Source organism: Drosophila biarmipes, chromosome X, assembly GCF_025231255.1.
Source record: "Drosophila biarmipes strain raj3 chromosome X, RU_DBia_V1.1, whole genome shotgun sequence".
In the NCBI taxonomy this organism is placed as follows: domain Eukaryota; kingdom Metazoa; phylum Arthropoda; class Insecta; order Diptera; family Drosophilidae; genus Drosophila; species Drosophila biarmipes.
The window spans coordinates 10,385,163-10,407,098 of record NC_066611.1 but is presented as its reverse complement, the minus strand read 5'-3'; the positions used below and the strand labels follow the sequence as shown (position 1 = coordinate 10,407,098).

At 37.8% G+C, this 21,936-nt stretch overlaps 1 protein-coding gene across 9 annotated transcripts in view; it reads left to right on the top strand.

Moving 5' to 3' along the window:
- Nucleotides 1–21,936, top strand: part of LOC108023946 (broad-complex core protein) — a 156,483-nt gene that overhangs the window by 7,785 nt on the left and 126,762 nt on the right. For all 9 annotated transcript variants that reach the window (XR_007763248.1, XR_007763249.1, XM_050884740.1 and 6 more), the window contains exon 3: nt 17,216–17,977. The gene's annotated coding sequence lies outside the window, so the exon portion shown is untranslated. The remainder of the gene's footprint in view (nt 1–17,215; nt 17,978–21,936) is intronic.

The following is a 21,936-nucleotide window of genomic DNA, read 5'->3' as shown; positions in this document are numbered from 1 at the left end:
TTTGGCGGGTTGGGCAACCATTGATTAATGGCGGTTAATGTGCTGAAAAATTGCAAATGTGCTACACAGTTTCACCTGTTGTATTTAAATGTTAAACACGTTTTTAAATGAGTGGCAGCCTCGAAAATATGAGTATGTTTTTTATGAAACCCAAAGCAAATAGTAGAGGAATATTAATCGCAAAAATATCAATTTTTAAGCCAAAATTTAGCTGAATTCTTAATGTAGAATTCATTTAGTTGGAACTTAAATTGATATACTTTTAATATATAAAAATATAATTAAAATGTAAATATATATTTATTTAAAAATATAACATAACCTAAAACTAATGGCAGTGGAAAATGTATATAAAAGTAGTTTAAAACTGCAAAGTATTATATTTAAAATTGCTAAATTAGGTTTATATTTTTATTAAACTTTTTATATAATATAGAATATAATAGTTTTACTTGCGTATTAATAAAAATATAACATAACCCCAAACAAATAGTAGTGGCAAAGGTATATTAAGGTAGTTTAAACTGCATTAATACCAAAACATGTTTAGTATTTTTCCTAATACTAGAATATTAGAATATTTGTAATAAATTTCTCATAAATAGACATAATTCAATTCGAACTTAAACTGATAGTAGCTATTTCCATATTATATATTTATTTCCTGTACTTACTTAAAAATATCATGACAAGCGACGAAACCAAAACGTTCTGGAAATATTAAAAATAATGCCCATATCCCACACTTGTTTGAGCCGAGAGCCCCATAGAAATATGGGATATTCTATACCCGAGCCGTATCAGCTCTGCCCCAACCCGATTTTTGGCGCTTGGCTTGCCGTAGTCTAGACAAATCAATATAATCCAGACGGCAAATGGCCAATATAAAAAGAACTACATACATATAACAAAAATATTACGCATACGCCCGGCTGGATTGTCTGTCGAAAAAAGTGCAGCAAATTAAACAAAATTTTTAGATTTCCTCAACAAGTTTTCCTCCTTTTTCCGTCTGTCTGGAATATGTAAATACCCATCCATATATATAGATATAAAAACGTCTATATTTGCATTTGACAAAATAAGTGCATGGGCGCAAGAACGAGCCAGAAAAAAGCAGGGAAAAGTAAAAAAATTCCTTTAAATGTTCCGGGACATGGGCGCAGACAGGGAGGGGCTATCAGGATGGGAAAGAGACGGGCATAGGGCCGGGCGAAAGGGACGCAGACAGGGAAAGTAAAAACAACAAGAAAGGCGAGCAAAGCTCGGGGAACTTGCGGTTGTAAAAAGAGGCGGGGGGCGTGGGTCGTGGGGCGTAGAGGGGGGTTTTGGGAATCGCTTGGCTAAAAAGGGGGTTAGATGTGGTGCGGGGGAGCTGAAAAATGGGATGTGAGCTGGGGAAAATGTAATTTGGCGGCGCTTTCGTTTTTCGTTTCTTTTCGTTTTCGCATTTCGCCGAAACTCGCACTTCAATTAATCAGACGCTGCAGTCGCCGTCGACGTCGCGCCCCTCTTAACCCTTGTCCGCCCAAGTGCAAGCGCCGTCCTGCTTCTGGACTCTTTCCCTGTGCCCCTGTGTGTGTGTGTGTGGGTTTTTGTGCAAGGACCTCTCGATGCACACTCACGGCTAAATATATATATATAGATATGTACGAAACATTTCTATATAAATAAAAAGGGGTTCAAATTTTCAGCTTCTTCTTCTATGTCGGGCTTGTGTTTGTTTTTGTTTTATTTTATCCTTTTTTTGGTAGCCTGATGCAGCTTTTGTTGGTTTCTTTGCCTGTCCTGGGTTTCTTTCTTTTTCTTTTTTTTTTTGTATATATTTTTTTTTTTGGCAATTTAGTCCTAAGCTAGCTGCGTGAGTGTAAGTGTGTGTGGTACAGTTGCGTTTTCTATGTGATTAAGGGTATGCATGTTGGCCGTGGATTTTTATGTAGCACACTTAAATGGTCCGAGCAGGCAAGGATTTTGGGTGATTAATCGCTGTTTTGACACGAAAGAGGGATTTTTAAATTAGAACCGCTATAAATAATATATATCAAATGCTTTAAGTGGCACAGGAAAAACAAAACATGTAAAAACCTCTTAATTACGGATTATTAAGGCAATGGGTATTTTAATGGCAGTCATTCAGTTTTATTTAATTGGAATTTTTTAATCTCTCAATGCTGTCATAATAAATACCTATTCCTTATAACTCATTATCCAAAGCTAGTTTGAAAAATAATGTTGGATTTGTCCTTTTCTAGACAACCGTTGAGTTTCTTTATCAAAAAATCACAAACAACTGTACTTTAGAGTTGTCAAGTGTCAAGTTTGTGTGGAGACCTGCATCTATGTTCTCCCTGGCGACCCTACTTCGTTAGCCCCTTCTTCAGAGTTGCCAAGTGCCACTTTTTTTTTTGAGTCCTACATCTATCTTCTTCCTGGCAACCCTACTTCTTAAGCCCCGTTATCGGAGTTGCCAAGTGTCAAGTTTATGTGCGGACCTGCATCTATCTTCTCCCTGGCAACCCTGCTTCTTAAGCCCCTTTTTCGTCCCTCTCCCCGCATCTAGCGCAACCTTTAAGCCACCTCGATCCTTGTCTCTGCCGCTGGCTACCGGTTTTCCATTTCCCCCACAGATCAATTATGATATTATTATCTTTTGCACTATTGACAGCCAGCAAGGGGTCCCGGCCTCAGTGCGTCCCTCTCGCACCGCGTGCGTCCGTCTCTGTCTGCGGCAAACGAAGTGAAATGCGCGCATGCGCACAAGTGTTGCTTGTCATTATGTTAATTGCATTTAAGCGCCAACAACTGGAGGCCCCAAAAGAGGAAACGAACATGTACACGAGGCCCGGGAAGAATACGAAGAATACCCATATATATGGATGTGGGTATGGGGGAATCTCTGGGCGAGAAGCTTTTATTATATTAACTTGCTGCTGCATATAATTGATGATGATTAAATCAATGCTACCGCAATGCGCCAGCATCATCTTCCATCTTCCTGCCGAGCGACCCCTCTTCACATCTGTAGAGCGTGCTCTTCTCGTTCTTCGGGCCCCGTCTTCCCGTGTGCCCATCTTCCCTGGCCCGGGTTATTCCACATTTCGCATTTATTTTTGCACAGTTTCAGGTTTCGTCATCATCCACACGTTTTTTAACTTATGAGGTTTTCCTCTTTTTGCATCTGCTCTTTTATTATGCAATGGTATGGGGGGTAAACCTCAAGGAATTGGAATTGTGGCCAAGGAGGTTAAAAAGAAGAGCTAAAAAGCACTAAATCAGCATTTGTATTTCGGTTTTTTGTAACATGCTGTAGTTCTGTTAATATTTTAAATAAATGTAGTTAAATATTGTGTATTATATTGTATATTATACTTCCAATATACATTCATATTTCTTGGTTAGATCTGTTATGTTTTGTTTTTTAATTTTTTCGTAACCCCTGGAACCATTTTGGGACCCTAAAACCCGGCAGACGCAACAGAGAACCAACCCCAACAGCCGAAAACCCAAAAAACGCGAGTGCATGAAATGGGTAAAAAACGTCAGTGAAGCCAACGAGGCATGGAGTCCCCCTGTTCCTTGAGGGCCAGACCCTATATATATGCCTATATAAATGTGCAGATATATATGCTGAGATATGTGAGCACATTCATACATAAATGGGTATATATTTGTGCAATTTATACACCTGACCCTGTCGCCGTTCCCTGCTCCGTCTGTTTGTTTTCGCTGATTATCTTTGGCGTATTTAGAGCGTAAAGCGTAGTCAGACAAACAGCCGACCCAAACACAGCCATACCGTTGGCCAAAAATAATGATGATGGTCAAGGAACCAGGAACCAGGAAGCAGGAACATGGCCAGAAACAGGGCCCGAGGATCGGCGCTCCTCGCTCAAGGGGTTCTCACTCCGCCTGGCCTGTGAAGAAATGCCGCGCCGAAATTCAAAGTGAAGTGAAATTTATATTTTCGACAAATTTCCCTTGCCACCTGCAACATTAGGGCAGCCAAAAAAAGAAATAAGCGCAAATGAGAGGGAAGATTTTGCAGATGGGATAAGGAGTTAAGCAGGGTGGAAGGTCCTTTGAGGGGAACGAAATAAAATGTGTTCTAAAGGTGACAACTGAGAAAAGTGGAAGTGAAGGCTTAAATTTGAAGCTTTTATTAATTTAAGGAATATTTTAAAAAATTCCCTTTGGGGGAATAAAAAAATAAATTTTAAAAAAAGATAGTGAAGGCTTTCATTTATATCTTTTATTACATTGAAGAATATTTTAAAAATTAAAGATTGTAGTCAGATATATTAAAAAAATTAAAAATAAATAAAATTTTTGAAGATGCTAACAAAAATATTATGATATTTGAAAAACTAATTAATTTTATGGCGATGAAAACCTATTGCCGTATAAACCTGAATCAAAAATATGCTTTTCTGTCTTTTAATAATTTAAAGAATATTTTACAAATTAAAAACCATTCTATTAAAATACTATTAAAATGTAAGAATATTTTAAAAAATAAAAATAAAAATAATAAATAGAAGTAATAGATAATTTTCGTTCTTTTATAAAATTTAAGAATATTTAAAATAATTAAAGAATATGGGAACACATCATTAAATACCTATAAAAGCTGAATAAAATGTATTAAGAGGCTAATGAAAATTGTATGATATTTTAGAAACTCATTTGCTACTACAGCCAAATACCATCGATAAAATCCTATCCCAGTCCTTGATCACAGACATTTGCTCATTAGAAATTCATTTAAAACTGACCCCCCCCCCCCCCCAACCCATCAAATGCAACGCTTCAAAGTTAAGCTATAAAATAGAAAACAACCGAAAAAAAGAAGAAAGTCGCAAATGCGGATGAGGGTAAAAATTGCATAGCCCCACGTCACGTGCATCGAGCACTAATGCAAATACAACCCTGCGGCATTGGAGAAAAAAGCTTATTGCCGAAAAAAGAAGCGAAAAGAGGCGTAGCAGGAGGGGTACGAGGCAGGCGGGGAAAAAGGGGTCGCAAATGAGGGGGATATTTTTTAGTAGTGGGAGGTCTGCGAATTATATTGCATAAAAATAAAACGAAGATGCCGCCGCCGCCAGAAAATGCAGAAAGTAAAAGCAGCCACCAAAAAATACAAAAGAAAATCGGTCGCAAAAAAGGGTTTCAGGGGCGGAGGTCCCCGGTTCCCAGGGGGGTTTGTATTCGAGAAGAGCTGGCCCTTCGCCACAGCGATGATGATGAGGATGATGATGGTGGCACCATGAGAAATATCAACACCAATTTCGAGCCGCTCGAACTTACTCTTTTCCCTCTGTTTTATATAAGTTTTTTTTTGTGTGTTTTGTCCCATTTAAAAACCCCTTCCCCCCAAAACCACCCCCTCACTGGCAATGTGCTGCAATGCAGTGCATATGCTAACCCTCAAATCTGAAAGAACTCATCCCCAAAAATCTCTCTCTTTTCAGAAAAATGCTGCTTGCTTATGAAATGAGACTTAAATTTCGTATTTTAATTACTTTAATTAATAAAACTATCCGCAGTATTCAAGAACTGATATCATCTTACCGACCCTTAAATGTTATTAAGACACTAGAAATAAATATAATAATTAATCTTAATAGATTTTGAAACTCCTAATGAACTCAATATAATTGCCAAAAAAGTTTCACCCCAACCAATACTGTCTTATATTTTTGACCTTTAAAATGTTTTATCATATAATCAAAAGATTTAGCAAATTATAATAAACCCAATCTAATTGACGAAAAAGTTCCACCCCAACCAAACAATCAAAAAATAAAACACTATCTCGTATTTCTGACCTTTAAAACCTAGGTTTTTCTTATTATCGATGGATTTTCCCCAATCGTAATGAACCCAATTTACCAGGAATTTGCCCAATCGCCAACTGCATTCCATGCCTTTAAACCCCTCTGCGAACCTGGGCGAAATCTGAGTGCCCAAAAAAGTTCCACCCCAACCAACCTCGCAAAAAAAGAAGAAAACCAAACCCTTCCACTCGCCGCCGTGAACGCAGCAGAATTCAGCAAAACTCAGGCAGCACATCAAGTTAAAACCAATATAATAACATATATAAAAAGAGCACAGTCTGTCTGGTCGCCCCATCCCCCAGGAGTGCGGAGACCCCCTTGGTGTCCGCCCCTGGCGGAGTGCCCCTGGTTTGTAACACATTTTCGTGTTTCGCTCGTGTAGCGTTTTTCGGTGTGCGAAAAAGGGTTAAACAGGACGAAACAGGACGAAATGGAGACCCCTCTTCCTCCAACCGCCACTTCACATTTTATTTATATATATTTCACTTCTCTTATGCTGCTTCTTCTGCCAGCTTTTTCGGGTATTTTGTATATCTCTTGCAGTTTTTGTCCTGTTTTTATTTTTGGTCCTTCGTCAGGGTATTTGCATTTTTTCGATGCAGTTGGGATACGCCAAAATGCATTAATGTTATCTCAAGTTATTGGGTTAAATTAAAGCAATCGTTGTTTGTTTTAAGAAAAAGTGTGGCCAGGCTTGGTTAATTGATTAGATATTTTTGTCTTGCGGTAAATCAAAAAATCTGGAACAGTGGGACCAAGTTCGTTAAATTCATGATAGATAAACTGAAAAAAAATCAAAGAAGTCCTAGGCTTAATACCCATTCCTTTTTTGGATCTCTATAAAGGGCATTTCCCTATTCGACTAAACAATATCTCCCTCGTTTTTTAGTTTTATTTCACTTTTTTTTTTGGTAATTTTTGGCAATTCGGTCGCCTCTTCTTCTTGCCGCTCGTTGAGTTTTTCGGGGTTGGCTGCAATTGCATCCTGACCCTCTTCTTCTTGCTCCCGTGCGTTGTGAAGTGGAACGCGCGCTGGCCAGGCCTCGAAAAAGGGGGTTACGAGAGGGGTTGCGGGGTTACGGGGGTTACGGGGGTCCCTGCTCATCAGCCGTCATCATCAACATCATCAGAGGGGACGGAGCTTTATACTTCTTTTTTTTTGGGCATTTTTCGCGCTCGTTTTCCGTGTTGCTGCATTCTGGTCTGGTGTTTTTTGGGACATTTTATTTGTTATTTGCTGCACACAAAACTCACACACACATAGGCGCACGCACTTCCGGGAGGAAGAAAAAAATATAAACAGCCAAAAAAATAACGAGAAAGGATGGTTTCGGGGTGGGAATTTTGAAATACTCTCACAAGGCAATCGAATGAAAAAGTGGGCATTTTTAAAGTAGCTTTTTAAATATATCACTTTAAAATTCTTTAATTTCGGTAAGGACAGTGCAATAATGTTAGTATATCTTATTTATGCCACATTTACGTATCTTATAAATATAATATTATATTTTATATCTTTTTATTGGTAGTTAGTCCATTAATTATATTTGAATACAACAGGAATTAGTGTTACTCTAGAAAATCATTTAAAGTTATGTTATCATATGAAAAAGTTTACAGATCTGGATGAAAACTATACAAATAAATTGCAATTGATTTAGGTAATAAGGTTAGCACTAGCTACTGGTTTTCCCAATGAGATGCTAGATCTCCCATGTGTCAAAACACCTCTATAAAGGGTATGGGACAACTTAAACGGGAGGTTTATTAGCCCCCGACGATGACGACAACGTTGACACAGGCGGAGAGCAGCCGGCGTCGTTTTTGCCGTTATCGCGTCCATCGGACATAACCGAGGACAACATGGCAGTGCCGAAAAGGGGGCAAGGACAGGGGCAGGGGCAGGGGCGTCGGCACATATACATATATATATATCCAAAAAAAAAAAGGGGATGGGGCGACACATGTTCTGTCCGTTGCGTTTTCGGGACTTTTTCGCGCACTTGTCGCCGATGCGAAATGAGTTCTTTTTTGCAGTCCTTCGTTTTGCATCTGCCACCTTTTATGGGGGGCAATCGCAAAAGAGGGGGAGGGGGGTCCAGAGGACACGCGATCGAAGCTCCCTGAAGAACCCCTCTCCGAATATTCTTATAGAGTCCAAAATGAAAGCCCGCTTTCCCCTTCGGCAAGCATAATCTCTCAATTTTGATCTATAACTTTTAGATGACACGGAAGCATTCTAGAATGCTTACAAAAGAACTATATATTTCAGGGGATCCACAAAAATATAGAATGTGGATGTTACAAGTCAAATCCTGGTTAGGAAAATTAATTTTAGATATATAACTTTTTACTTAAACAGAAAGTGTTCTGTATAGCTTCCAAAAGAACTATATATTTCATGCCAGGTCAGGAAAACTAATATTGGATATTCTAAAATCGTCTTTTATAAACATTTTTCTTCGGTTTTCCGTAGTTAAAGGTTTATGAAGCCTGAGTTTCCCCAGTTTATGCTGGGGTTGCTGTGGCTGTTGATGTGACAGTTGAGACAAATTGCCTTTGACAGGCGGCAGTGCGCCAGCAACAGCAACAACAAAGCGGGCTTATTATGAGGTTTAGGCTTTATGACGAAGATAATGATGTTGCTGGTGATGGGCGACTGAATTGCACCTTGCAGTATTTACCCAAGATGAGAGTTAAGTAAGGCGGGAAAAAAGGTTAAAGTTAACTGGAGAAATATTAAAATAATAGCATAAATTTAATTTCTCCAAATATAGGTATTTCATTTAGTTGAACTTTTTTGAAAGAGATATTTTTTATTGAAATGAAAAGGATAGAATATTAAAGATAAACATTTAGGAAACTGAAATTTTTTAATATTTTTTTGTTAAACGTATGAAATAAAAGACCTAAGTGTACTTCTTGTTGATACTGTGACTGAACTGTGTGCACTTCTCTTTTCTTAATAAGACAGTCAAAGGACAGCAATTGTTTGGCGTCTGCAGAGCCTGGGCTCTCCCATCTAATCCCATATTTCTGTCTCCTGCCAAGGCTTTATCCCTTACGCATTTCAGTTGCCTTGGCTGCTGGGAGCCCCGCAAAAGTATGTGTTTTTTTTCATTTTAGCCCTCTGTCACCTCGAGGAAAAGTGACCGCAGCGAAGGCTTTTGGACTGGTTAACACTTGATTAGTTGTGTCACCGGCAGTTCCCTTTGGCCCCCATTTTTTTTTTTAGTATTTTTTGTTTCCATCTGCCAAGGACGAGGTCCTGCGCCCCCTTTCCCCCTCGGGGCAGGCTGTCTCTTTCGGTTGCGTCTCTGTTTTTCATGTTACTGTCGGCATCATCTGCTCTCGGGGGCAGCGACATGAATGCGACGCACTTCGACGACCTTTCATTATCTGTGCAGCCGCCCAGGCACCCCGGCCACCCCCAAAAGCACCCCCCACCAGCCCCACCATGTTTTTAACCAAGTTTCGTTATTGTTGTTTGTGAGCCTTTGTTGCCACCGCCGCCTGGCGCTGTCAGCAAAGAGAAAGCTTTTTTGAAAATTGCGTGAGTTAGTTGCAACGGCAGCAGGAGCTGTGCATCGGCGACAGGATCAAAGGAGCCTGAATTCTTTCGCATTTCTTCGTTTCTGCGCCTGCTTTTTTCAGATACCCTCAAAGGGATTTATTCTTTTTTCAATTTACAGAAAAATGTGGCAGGCCTAATTAGAGGGGAATATTAAAATTAGGAGGGTATTTGAATTGTAATAATATAATGAACTATTAATTATTTAAATATTACGTATATTGCAAATTTCAGTTTAAGTTGATGAAAATATAGGATTTGATTAATGTAGAGCATTTAGTTATGTACTATACATTAACAATTTTAAATTATTCTTTATAAAATTAAACATTTAAAATTTCTAAATATTTTTTAAAACTTTAAAATTGTAATGCTTACAATTCCTATACATTAATCCTCAGTAACATCTTTTGATTAATGCTCAAATAGTTAAGAAGATTATTTCCTTAACATTTTTTTAATAAATAAACAATTAGTAAGGGTTAATACAGAATTTTAATATATTTAAAAACCATTAAAGTTTTTTTACATTTTTTTATTGAGAAAGGGCACCCTATTTTATATTGTCATTCCTAGTATAATTTTATTTCGACCTTTATGATATTTTTTGCACTCTGTATTTTTTGAATGTATTTTTTAGGGTATTTCAACCCTTCCTCCTTTTTTCTAAATTTTCTCATATGATTTTTCTGTGTGCGTTGTAAGTTTCTTTTTGTTTTTGCCTACTCTTAAATTCTCCTCCGGTTTTTTACTTTTTGTTAGAATGAACTTCCCTGCGGGTCGCAAAAGGAGAAGTGCGTCAGAAGTGCACTTCAGTTGGCAGAGGGAACGCAATGTGCAACAAAAGTGTCCCGGCCGAGCCACGCCCCCTGCCCAGCGCCCCCTTTGACGTCATTGTCTTGGGCTTTGAGGTCCTTTGTAGTTTCGCCGCCGCTCGGCGACTCGGCTCCTTTGGCATTGCCTACTTGTAGGCGCACTAAAATGCGTTTATGCATAATTTTGTAGAGGGTCGGCACAAAGGCCTCCCTTCTTACTATTTTTGCTTACTTAGTATCGCTTTGACATTTTCTAATTGCAGTGGCAGCAGGCCTTGTGCGTCACAAATTATTATTAATTATTTCACTAAGCCGGCTCGCAAAGGAAGCCCTTTTCAGTACACAACAAAAATGGGGAGCCAAATTGAGAATAGAAATCAGGTGTGAACAGTGTATTAATTGGCTAAATTATAGTTTGGTAAAAAAATATTTATTAAATTTATAATAATATATTTTTTCGTAAATCATAAATCATAGTTAAATTAAAAATTTTTAAATGTGCCCAAGCTTTTTTTAATTTTTTTTGCGTGTGCTCTACATATCGATTGCATTTGGGTAAATGCCCAAGTGGCAAACCAAACACGATACGTCAATGGGTTAAGGGATGGGGGTGGGGTTAAGAGGGGTATGTCGCCTAAAATGCGTGCTTAAGTGTGTGCGAAAAGAAGGAATCAAACGCACACACACTGGCAAATACACACGCACAGGGAAAAACTCGAACTGGAAGTGAGACAAAACTCAAGGACCTCAAGGGGGGTCGGAAAAACAGGGGGGGGGGGGGTGGCGAAGATTATGATGAGGGGTCCACGCAAGATTCTTTTGTGAACCTCTGGAGACCACTCGACTTTCTTCCCCCCACTTCACTCGAAAGTTATCAACCGAGTTGACAGGGGTTCAACAATTTGTGGCAATCGGAATAAGGAAATGCAATGAAGATTCTGAATTGAGAGCGATATTATAGATAACCAAAAGAAAAATGATTCAGAAACCTCATAATGTAGGAGTTAGTGGGTATATTAATGAGCGATTTCACTTGAGCAATCAGAAAAACACTGGTTAGCAAAAGCAGGCAAGGGGAAATAAGTATTTTACTTTGTAATACATTTATTACAACATGTCATGACTGAGCCAAAAAGTTCAACGTTCGACATATTTCTCTTTTACCAGTATATTTTTAACCAGAATCACGACAGCAAAACGAAAAGAAATAATTCCCGGGAATAAAGAGGTGTAATTGAAGTGTCAAAGTTAAAGTATCAGTGTTGGAAAAATGTAAGTTAAATATAATAGTGTTGAGCAAATAAAAATCTTTTTTTTTTCTTTGAAAAAAATAATTGTTGAGATATTTTTCTATTAAAAAACTAACGAAGATAAAAATACCAAGACCAATAGATAGAAATCTTTTAAAAATACATTTTTTTGTTAAAGGAACAACTGCTGACCAGTGTTGGTTAATTTGATCTAGTGGTTCCTCACACATAACTTGCTCGAATTTTCCCCCCAACTTTGGTTTGAAATTCTTGTGAAGACAAATTTGTTGATGATTCCCATTGCATTTGTTTGATATTCGCTGACACTGAGATTTCAGTTTGCTTAAGGAGTAGGCGGTGCGACCCAGAAGGGGCGGGGCGGAGGGCGATCGTCTCGGTTTCATATTCACTGCGAAATGGCCCGCTGACGTTGGCGTTTTGCTGTTGTTGCTGCAATTGCAGTTGCAGTTTCTGCACAGCAAAAATATAATACATATAAAATATAAACATAATCTTATTTACAATTTTTTTTTAAAATTTGAAATTCGAATTTAACTAGGTTGGTGATTATATCGGAAATAAATTAAATGATTTTTTTGAGTTCATCAATACTATTTAAATCTTGGAATAAATATTGAGGCAATTTAAAATACCTTCCAAATGAACTCAAAGCATATCGTTTTTTTAAATTTATATTTTAAATTAAAAGAATTTTTTCTGTGCACTGCACCCGCTGCAATTGTCGCTTCCCTCTCCTTCATATTTGCCTTCTGTTTTTGCCTATGTGTTTTTCCAGGAATTCCGTCACTGATACTGCCATATGCAAAACAAAACACAGTACAAAAAAAATACAATAAAAAACTACACAAAATAAGTTCATAAAAAATGATTGCTGCATTTTTCACAACGTCATTTTCTGGAAAATAAATGCAGAAAGAAAAAATTATTGTTTGTTGTACAATAATTTATGCAAATATTGCAGACGCGCCAAAGAAAAGAAACTTTATAATTATGAAGAGGGGTGCCGGCCAAGAGAAGGGTTTTCTGCGAGGGGGGCTCGAGGGGTTGCTGACCAGTGTCTGCCGTCTGTCATTCAATCATTCCGTCCGCCAGTCAGTTTGTCATTCGCGGTGTGGGTATATCAGAAAACTGAGCATGTAAAATGGGTTTGCTTGTGGACAGGACAAAAAATACCAATGTTATTATAAGATATATGAGATATTATAAGAATATGAACTCCTTGATTTAATTTTCTGTCAAATTTAATCCTTTAAACAATTATTTTCTAGTTTATGGCTTGATTTTAGATGACAGCTTTCGAAGTGCAGGCTCAACTCCCACTTTTCATTGCGGTAGTGGTTGCCTGAAAACTTTGTTTACCTCTTCGACTTTCTTAACTTGTTTGGCATATTTTACATTTGTCTCGTTATGGTATTTCCACGCCCCTGGCACTCCGCGCCCCTGCATATAAACACTCTCGAAATGGAGAGATGCCGTGACATTTGTCCGTTTATCCCTCGGTCTCGCCCCGTCAGTCGATTGCCGTCTAAAGTTTCATAAATTCAACGAATTCAGTCGCCCGGGGTGAAATCAAACCACAGCACAAATGGTGGCATACAAATTCCACGGGCTCTGATAAAATATCGTCACTTTGCTGGGCAAGAAATCCTTTGGTAGGCATTAAAACAGATAAACAATTTTTGGTTCTAAGCAAAAACAATTTGAGATGGGGAAGAAATATATATTTTTATTATATTTCAAAATATAAGCTTAACATATTTTAAATATTTTAAAGAAATAGATTGGTTTTCAATATACTTTAAAAAAGGTACTAAAAAATGCTAAGTATTTCTTGTTGCGTTTTGATATTTTTTTAATTCAGTATTTATAATATTATGCCAGAACCTGCCCCCTCTTTCGATTATTATTATTGCATAAATTTATTGTCAGCATTTAGACCGTCCTTTCCCCATTTTTTTGTGTCACGCATGGCGACAATTGCACACAAGTGGATGGAATTTTGCCAGTGTCCTTTCGGCATGTCCTTGCCCGTGTTTAGTCCTCCTTATCGAGGATGGACGTGGATGTAGACAGACGGACGAGACAGATAAAATAAATGGAAAATGCGCACAAAGAAAACGAAATTAAAAACGCAAGACGCCAGCCAAGGGAGTACGGGCCTTATGTACCAGGCCTCGGAACTCGGGACTCGGGACCCTGTCGCCCTGCAGTTTATACCCCGCCATTTGCCATTCCCATTCAAAGTGCCTCATTCTCCTTCATTGCCCTCGCCATTTTCCCCTCTCTGCCCCTGCATTTCCCTCGCTTTTCCCCCTGTTTCCCTGCTTTTCCCACCATCGAGCAACGCGTTTCACCTGCAACACGGAATATGCAACTTGCCACTGTAGAGGGTTTTTCAGTTGTTGTGTTGTGTTGTGTTTTATTTTCATTTTTATTTTTATTTTTGTGTGTCTTCTTCACCTCTGAAGTCCTGGGCCCTAGCTTAACCCCACTGGCGGCTTAGGGGTTAGGAAATCACCTTTTTTATAATATTTATTTTTTTAATATGTGTTAAATATATACTTAAGTGCTTACAGGAATATTTGTTTTAAAAAAATATAATTTTAAAATTCCCAATACAATATTTAGGCACCTCTTTCAATCCTTTTATATTATCTTCTAATATTTTCAAATAAAAAAATACATTTTTTATCTTCAAATATTAAATATTTTATATTATCTTAAATATAAAACAACATTTTGTTTTTATACATTTAAATTTAAATGTTCAGTAAAATTGTAATGATAAAGGTATTGATCAGCAAGAGACCTCTTATAAAGAAAGGACCCACTTAACCTGGCAAATCATGGCACCTTCTTGCACATGGGTTAATAAATATATGTCGATTGTGTGGCCAGGGGTGTTGGGGTTTCCTGGGGGGCATGGGGTGTATCTTCAACTGTCTGCAGTTGCCTCAACTGTTGATGCAACACACTCACACATCAAACAGCTGTGCAGACATTTTAAGCAGCCTGTCGTCATTGTTTATGGGAATTACATATGTATGTGCCACACATAAGCACGCCAAATATATATGTACAACGCGCGTACATATATTCACAAATATAAACGCAGTTGTAGAACCCCTAGACATTTTCTAGACTCGCTCCTAGTACGAGTATCTATCAACAATGCGTCTCGCCGTCTGACTTCAGTCTGACTCCCCGTCTGGATGTCTGGCATTGGTTTAACTGTCTGTCCGTGTGCCTGTCTTTCTGTCCGTATGTCTGTCCGTCCGTTCGCCTGTCTGCCTGACTTCTGTCTATATCTTACTACCCCATACGGATTTCCCCGCTTCAAGGCCTGTTTTCTGTCTGTTTGCCGTCCTCCAAGTGCGGCTTATCAGTGCGTGCTGTCCCATCCGATTTCCCGGCAATTGAACCGATCGTTTTGGTAGAAATATAATAACTTCATTTTGGAAATTCGGAAAAATAGAACATGAAAATGGGTTAAAATGTTGACCCTCAAACAAATAACTTTTTTAAATGAATAACGTTAGAGAATTCAACCACAAACTCATAGAGGTATCCCACATTAAAATCGGAATCCAATAGCTCAAGTTATGATATCTCGAATTTCAGTTCTGGGTCAGCATACTGAAAACCACTGGAATTGGGGAAAAATCGAACATAAAAATGGGTTAAAATTTTGACCGTCTTTAAAAGAAAATATTTGAATGTAGATTATTAGAGAATTTAAACACAAACTCATAGAGGCATCCCACTTCAAAATCGGAATCCAATAGCTCATGTTATGATATCTCGAATTTCAGTTCTGGGTCAGCATACTGAAAACCACTGGAATTGGGGAAAAATAGAACATGAAAATGGGTTAAAATTTGGACCCTCTTTAAAAGAAAATATTTGAATGTAGATTATTAGAGAATTTAAACACAAACTCATAGAGGCATCCCTCTTCAAAATCGGAGTCCAATTACTCAAGTTATGGAATCTGGAAGTCCAGTTTTGGATCGCCCTATTGAAAACCATAAAAAATACGTACAAATCGAACATGAAAATAGGTCAAAATTTTGACCCCCTTTGAGAGTATATATTTTTATGTAGATCAATAAGGAATTCATCCACAAACTCATAGAGGTACCCCACTTCAAAATCGGAGTCCAATTACTCAAGTTATGAAATTTGGAAGTCTAGTTTGGGTCACCATACTGAAAGCCATCGGAATTAAAGAAATATCTAGCATAAAAATGGGTTAAAGTTTTGATCCTCTTGGAAAATAAATACTTAAATGCAGATTGTTAAAGGACGTACACACAAACTCAATGAGGGACACCTCAACTTCAACGTTGAAGTTATATAGCTTACGTTATGGAATCTTAAAGTGCTGTTGGGTCAGCATTCGAAAAATGAAATTAAAGAAAAATTAAACCATATTTACCTCTGTGTGTCCTCCCCTATCATCAGAAGCTATAACTAATTTTCTGCTATTTTCCTGCATGTGCTTGAACTTGAACTTTGAACCTACTTATGCCTGGCAATGCCAAACAACAGCAACAACGAGCTCAAAGTCGAGGAAAAATGGAAACTTTTTCAATGCCACAACCACAGACACAACTGCCAGATGCTGCTCGGGGTTTTCTTGCTCTGCCAGCGGCTTTTCTTCCTACCCTTTTTATAGTTGCTGCTGATTAAAATATGCAAAATAGCAGAGGAAGATGGAGCGATGACGTCAAGAGGCCAAAAATTCCAGGGAAAATCCGACGAAAATAAGACTTTGTCCATGGCTGAAAGCCAGGGGGAGGTGGGCAAAAATATTTTAGGAACTGCTTTAATTTGTATAAATTATTTATACTCATCTCAACCATTTTTCATTGTAGAACATTTGTAAACAGGAGCTTACACTAAGTTAAAGCTTTGGCTTAAAAATATATTTAATTAAGTTTATATTAAAATAAATTACAAAAGAATCTCAAGGAAATCAAGGCTTACACTTGCAGAATCTTTAATTTATAGATGCTTTGGCCATTTAACCCCTGAAATCCAATCTTTTTAAGATCCACTGCCGGGTGTGATAATTAAAAGGTTGACTTTTGCCGCTCACTGTGAGCCACGTCATAATTAAGCGCGCCTGCCACATGTTGCAGTCGAAAACTTTTCTCCTCATGGCTGTGTGTGTGTGTGTGTTAATTTCACCGAAACATTCTTCCTTCCAGTGTGTGAGTGTGTCTGTGAGTATCTGTGTGGCACTTGAGCCAACAACGCAGACAGTTAACAGACTTTCCGAGACAACAACAACTATAGCCGGCGACTATGTGGCACTGCCATTTAACTTTTAACCCCCTGAAGAGCTGCCATTTCTCTCCCTCCGCCTAGCCAAACAAGAATAACATTTATTTTGGGTAATTAAAGTAGTGAAAGTTTCACTCAACACACTAGCATTCTCACATGCACACTGGTGACATTTGCCATAGCCTACATTTAAGCTAAATAGACAAATTTGATGTGAAGTTGAATAAATTCGAGAAGTGCTTGAAGGGCATTCAACTTGGGTGAAAATAAACTTAAGCTTCTGTTGGGCAAACACGATTAAATGTTCTTGGTTGGTCTGGCATTAATATGCGTTGGACAATGTCCCAAAATGTATAATTAAGTTTTAAAAGGATAAGAAAATATTTTTTAAAAATAACTAAACTAATGAACCCATTGCTTCTCCTATTCTTCCAGCATATTCTTCAAAATTCCAAATTTCAACGAAGAAGAAAGCGTGTAAAACTCAAAGAGAAACCAAAAAGCCAAAGGCAAACTAATTCACACAATTACGCAATCTCGGCAAATCGAAAGGCAACTCTACCAAGATCAACTCTACCAACAAGACGAACACGCTACAACTCTGGCAGCGCTCTCTGGCTAATATTGAAAACTGAAAACTGAAAAACGAATTATTCGAAACATTCTCTTAGACCTCCTCTAATCACACACACACACACACACATGCACCATCTGTCTCCCACACACACACCCACAAATTCGAACAACTGGACCAATTAAATGTTTATGGAAGCGAAAAGGAGGAAAGCGAAAAACTTAACCAAATCTAAATAAAACAATTTTCGTTTCTTGGGGCAAGGCAAAAAAAGTAACTTTCGAACTTCGAAATATTTTCAAATTTTCGGAAAACCCCAAAAATCATAAAACAGTGTTGTAAAACTGCCCCAAATTACATATTTCGGTGTGCGAAAATAACAAAAAGTAAGAGTATCTTGAAAGACGCAAAAAGAAGTCACAAACAACCAGAACAACCCATAAACAACTGCAGCGACAACCAGCATCAACAACAACAACACCAGCAAGCCAGCAACAACAACTGCAAGAAACAACAAACCAAAATCGACGAAGACGACGGCCCCCGACAAAAATCAATTGGAAAATTGAAACTTATGGATTGCTGGACGGGTAACGCCCGACTGGCGAGTGTTTTAGTTTAAGGTGAGTTCAGAAAAATATGTTTTCTAAATTTTAATATTCAGAACATGTTTTCAACAATATAAATTAGTACGTTTCTTATTGAAGAGCATACATTTTCCTTAAAAATATTAGGTAAAGATTAAAAGCATAAAAAAATTATGAAAAAGTATTTTTCAAATATTTAAGAGGGTAGGGTAATACTTTTTTCAAAATATTTAAAAATCTAAAACAAATTAAATTATGTACACATTTTCAATAATATAAATTTATGAATTTCTTAATATAATTCCTTAAAAAGAAAGAGTTTACCATAGAAAACTTTAAAATATTTAAAAGGCTTAGAGCAAATACTACTTTCAAAATATTGAAAAATCTAAAACAAAGTTCTCAAAAAATCCTATAAACCCACAGCAAATACCATTATGTTCTGCATAGCTATATGAGTTTTCAACCCATAAGATATTTGCGAATTCCTTCCAAACAAAATGTAGTTTCCATGCAATTAACCACACAGGGTGTCTTAACCCCTTGTCGCCCCCCGCCTGCGGCCCGAGAACATCAAACAAAGGCAAGCCAAACCACAATCAGGGAAAAAGAGACTGCAAAAATTATTTTTGCGAATTTTTTTCCATTTTTGTTGGTGCTTTATTTTTGAAGGCCAAGGTCGCCGCGCATATGGGATCATAATGGGAGGAGGAGGAGAGAAGCCCAGCAGAAACGGGGAAAAAGCACCAAACAAATTTTAATGCATGACAAAAGTCTTATTTTATTTCATTTTGTTTTTCGGCTTTTTATTTCATTATTTTTTTGCCAGCTTCTTTTTCACTTTTTGGCCCGAGTTGAGTTGATCGAAGCGGAAGTGAGCGACGTCGTCTGCGCTTTTTGACAATGGGAAGTGAATGCCAAAAGATCGTACCAAAAAAATGGGGGAAAAAAAAACTCTGAAGCATGGGTGTGTTTGTGTGTGTTTGCCGTCAAACAATTGTGCGGCCAAACATGGCGCTCTGGCTTTGGCTTTGGCTTGGCCCGGCCCAAGCGAAGGTTTCGCGCTTTAAATTGAAAAAAATTGTTTTTTGCTCAATTGCGAAATTGTTTTAATTAGCCATCCGTGTGTGCATGCGTTAATTGCAGTTTCCAAAATTAGCAAAACACACAGCCACAGACAAAGGCGTCAGCCGTCGGTCGTCATGTTCGTGGCTGTCAAAGCTTTTTCCCCCTTTGATCGACAGCAGCTGCCCTGTTGTGCATGGCCGCGAGTGTAGTGGTGGGCATCTGTGCCAGCGACAACCCTGCTCTTCGGCACATCTAATGGTCCGCCCATTATGTACCTCAAATACCTCATATACCACAGTCCATACAATGTATTCCACTCGAAAGGTAGGGCATTTTCTTTGTTCTGCCTCTAATTTCAAAGGTGGCTTCCTCGGAAGTTCCATTTTTATTGCCATAGCTTAGGGTTACTTCCCATTTCTATGCAACCCCCATAATTAATCAGCTTTCCTTTATAGGAAATACATTTTTTATTAATCCTGACTACTTTTTTTATGTTTTCCCTAGTTTTAAAAAGGTTTAGAGAGCACTAAAACATTTCCTTCGATGTTTTTGTGCCATTTGTTTTTATATTTTCAGTAGTCTTAAATAAATATAAAAATATTTTCACTATTTTTAAAAAGGTTTAGGCAGTTGTTACCTTTATTCTCAGATTTTACCTATAAGAATAGTACAAAATATTTTCAATTAACCTTTGATTTATTATTAATATTTTTTAGAGAGTTCTAAAACATTTTTTAGATTTCTTTATGCCATCTGTGTTTATATTTTTTCAATAGTCTTAAAACCTGAGTATAAATAAAAATAAATAAAATATTTTTTATACTTTGAAAAAGGTTTAGTAATGTTTATCTAAAAAAAATATATATGTACATAAATCACCGAGAATTGAAGTAGGTAAATTCAAATATTAACAAATAAAATGTAATCTCCTTTATTGAAATGAATTAATATAATATTACTTACCCAATAAACGAAGAAATGCAGCTGTCTAGTCTCGAAATAAGAAGGTCGCTCGCAAATTGAAAGCCACAATTGACTGTCACGCTGGAAAGCAGTTTTCCTCCGGCATTTTCTTAGTTCCCAGGGTCGCGGAATCAGGCAAATGCCTTCTCCCATTAATAAAACGTTAGCACCCGTTCGGGCCAAGTGCAAGTTGGCCGGGCCAACAGGCCAGCGGGCCAGACTATGACAAAATTAAGGCCTAATTGATGAAACGGCAAAACAAAAGTTATTTCTATTGATTGAGCGGCGAAAGAGTTGCCAAGTGAAAATGCTGCGACGGAGAAACGGTTGCTTACATAATTATGTGCAATTTATGCGCAACGTGACAAATCAATTTTCCCCCGACTCGATGCCGTTTTTCTCCACTTTTTTTCGTTCGTTTTTCCAGGCGGTTTGCGATTTTCTCAAAGCGTTGACAGCCAGCAGATCTCTCTGGATTTTCGCACGCTCAATTGTTGGCCAGAACCGTTATCATGACTTGGCCTAAACAAAAAATAACTAAATAAATAGAAAAGGCCCACGAAGTGGGAACTAAATTCAAGGCTAAATTAATGTGTTCTTAAATAAGAAAGCTAGGAACGGGGAAAAAAAAAAAAAAATTTTTCACCTATAAAAATTATTTTGAAAACATTTTTTACATTGCCATATACACTATTACATAATTATTATTAAACAAAAGAGTTAACTCCACTAAACAAACCAATCTAATTTTATATTTTTTTAAATTATCTGAACTGTCTTTGTTCTTTTAATCCACTTTTTAAATCTCACTTTACAAGCACTTCCGCATTGTGCTCTATTTTTTTATTACGCATACGCCGCGTGTTTGCGTGATAAATTTTTATTTCGTTTTCTCTCTGTTCAAATATCAAAACACACGAGGCTGCATTCATAAGTTTTTTTTTATGTAATGCACAATACCCATATATCGTTTATACCATATACACATATATTTTTTCTTTTTATCGAAAATGCGTGCTCAGCTAAGCATTGAAAGCAAAATAAGAAGAAGAAAAAAATAAGCAGCTGGGGGAAAAAATAAACTGAAATGCTCACGACGCAACAACGTGCAATTTGTAATTGTTATTATTGTTGCTGCCACGCCCAGAACGCCCACACGCTTTTGCGGCGCCAGTCGCAGGTTTTCTCACTGGGGGAAAACTGAAAACGGAAAACCGAACTCAAAACACACCAACTCACACGTCAGAAGAAAAAGATTACAGCACTCCGAGCTAAAAGATACGCACTTGGGCTATGCAGTTAATTATTATTAATGCAACCCGATCTGCCCAGGTGTTTTGTTCGCATAATACAGACCGTGGGCTTTACTGATATAAGTAATGGAATATCTGCACATACCTATGGGCAAATAATATTGACAAACTCTTCCTACTCGAACTCAGGCTAAAGACACCTAATGGTCTGGTAAACCGTTTTAAATTAAACATTACCCGTGCAGTTAGCCTTTTGAGCTTCCGCATAGGGTTGTGTGCAGGAAACAATTTCTTTATAATTTGCCTTGGAGTAGGACAACAAATAGTCAATTTACGGAAAGCAATCAGCAAAAGAACGCAATCGAAATTGGATAAGAACCCGAAATTTCAATCAATTGGGCAATGCTTTCAAGGGAAAAAGAGTTGGATGGCCAACCTGGAGAAGGGTCACACTAACGCGGGGGAAAAGAGCGAGCATGTGAAAGGGTAACACCAATTAGGGAAGAAAGGAGTAGAACCAAATCGTGTTTCACGCAAAATAGGAAGTGATTAATAGACGACCTTAAGCAGACAACAAAGGAACTTAAGAGAAGTGCAGTGTGCAAGGGAGCGAGAGAGAGAGAGAGAGAGATGGCGCGAAGGCGAGAGAGAGACGCAGTGAGCGAGTGCGCATGCAATAGGGGCATGGTCACCCTAAAATGCACTTCCATG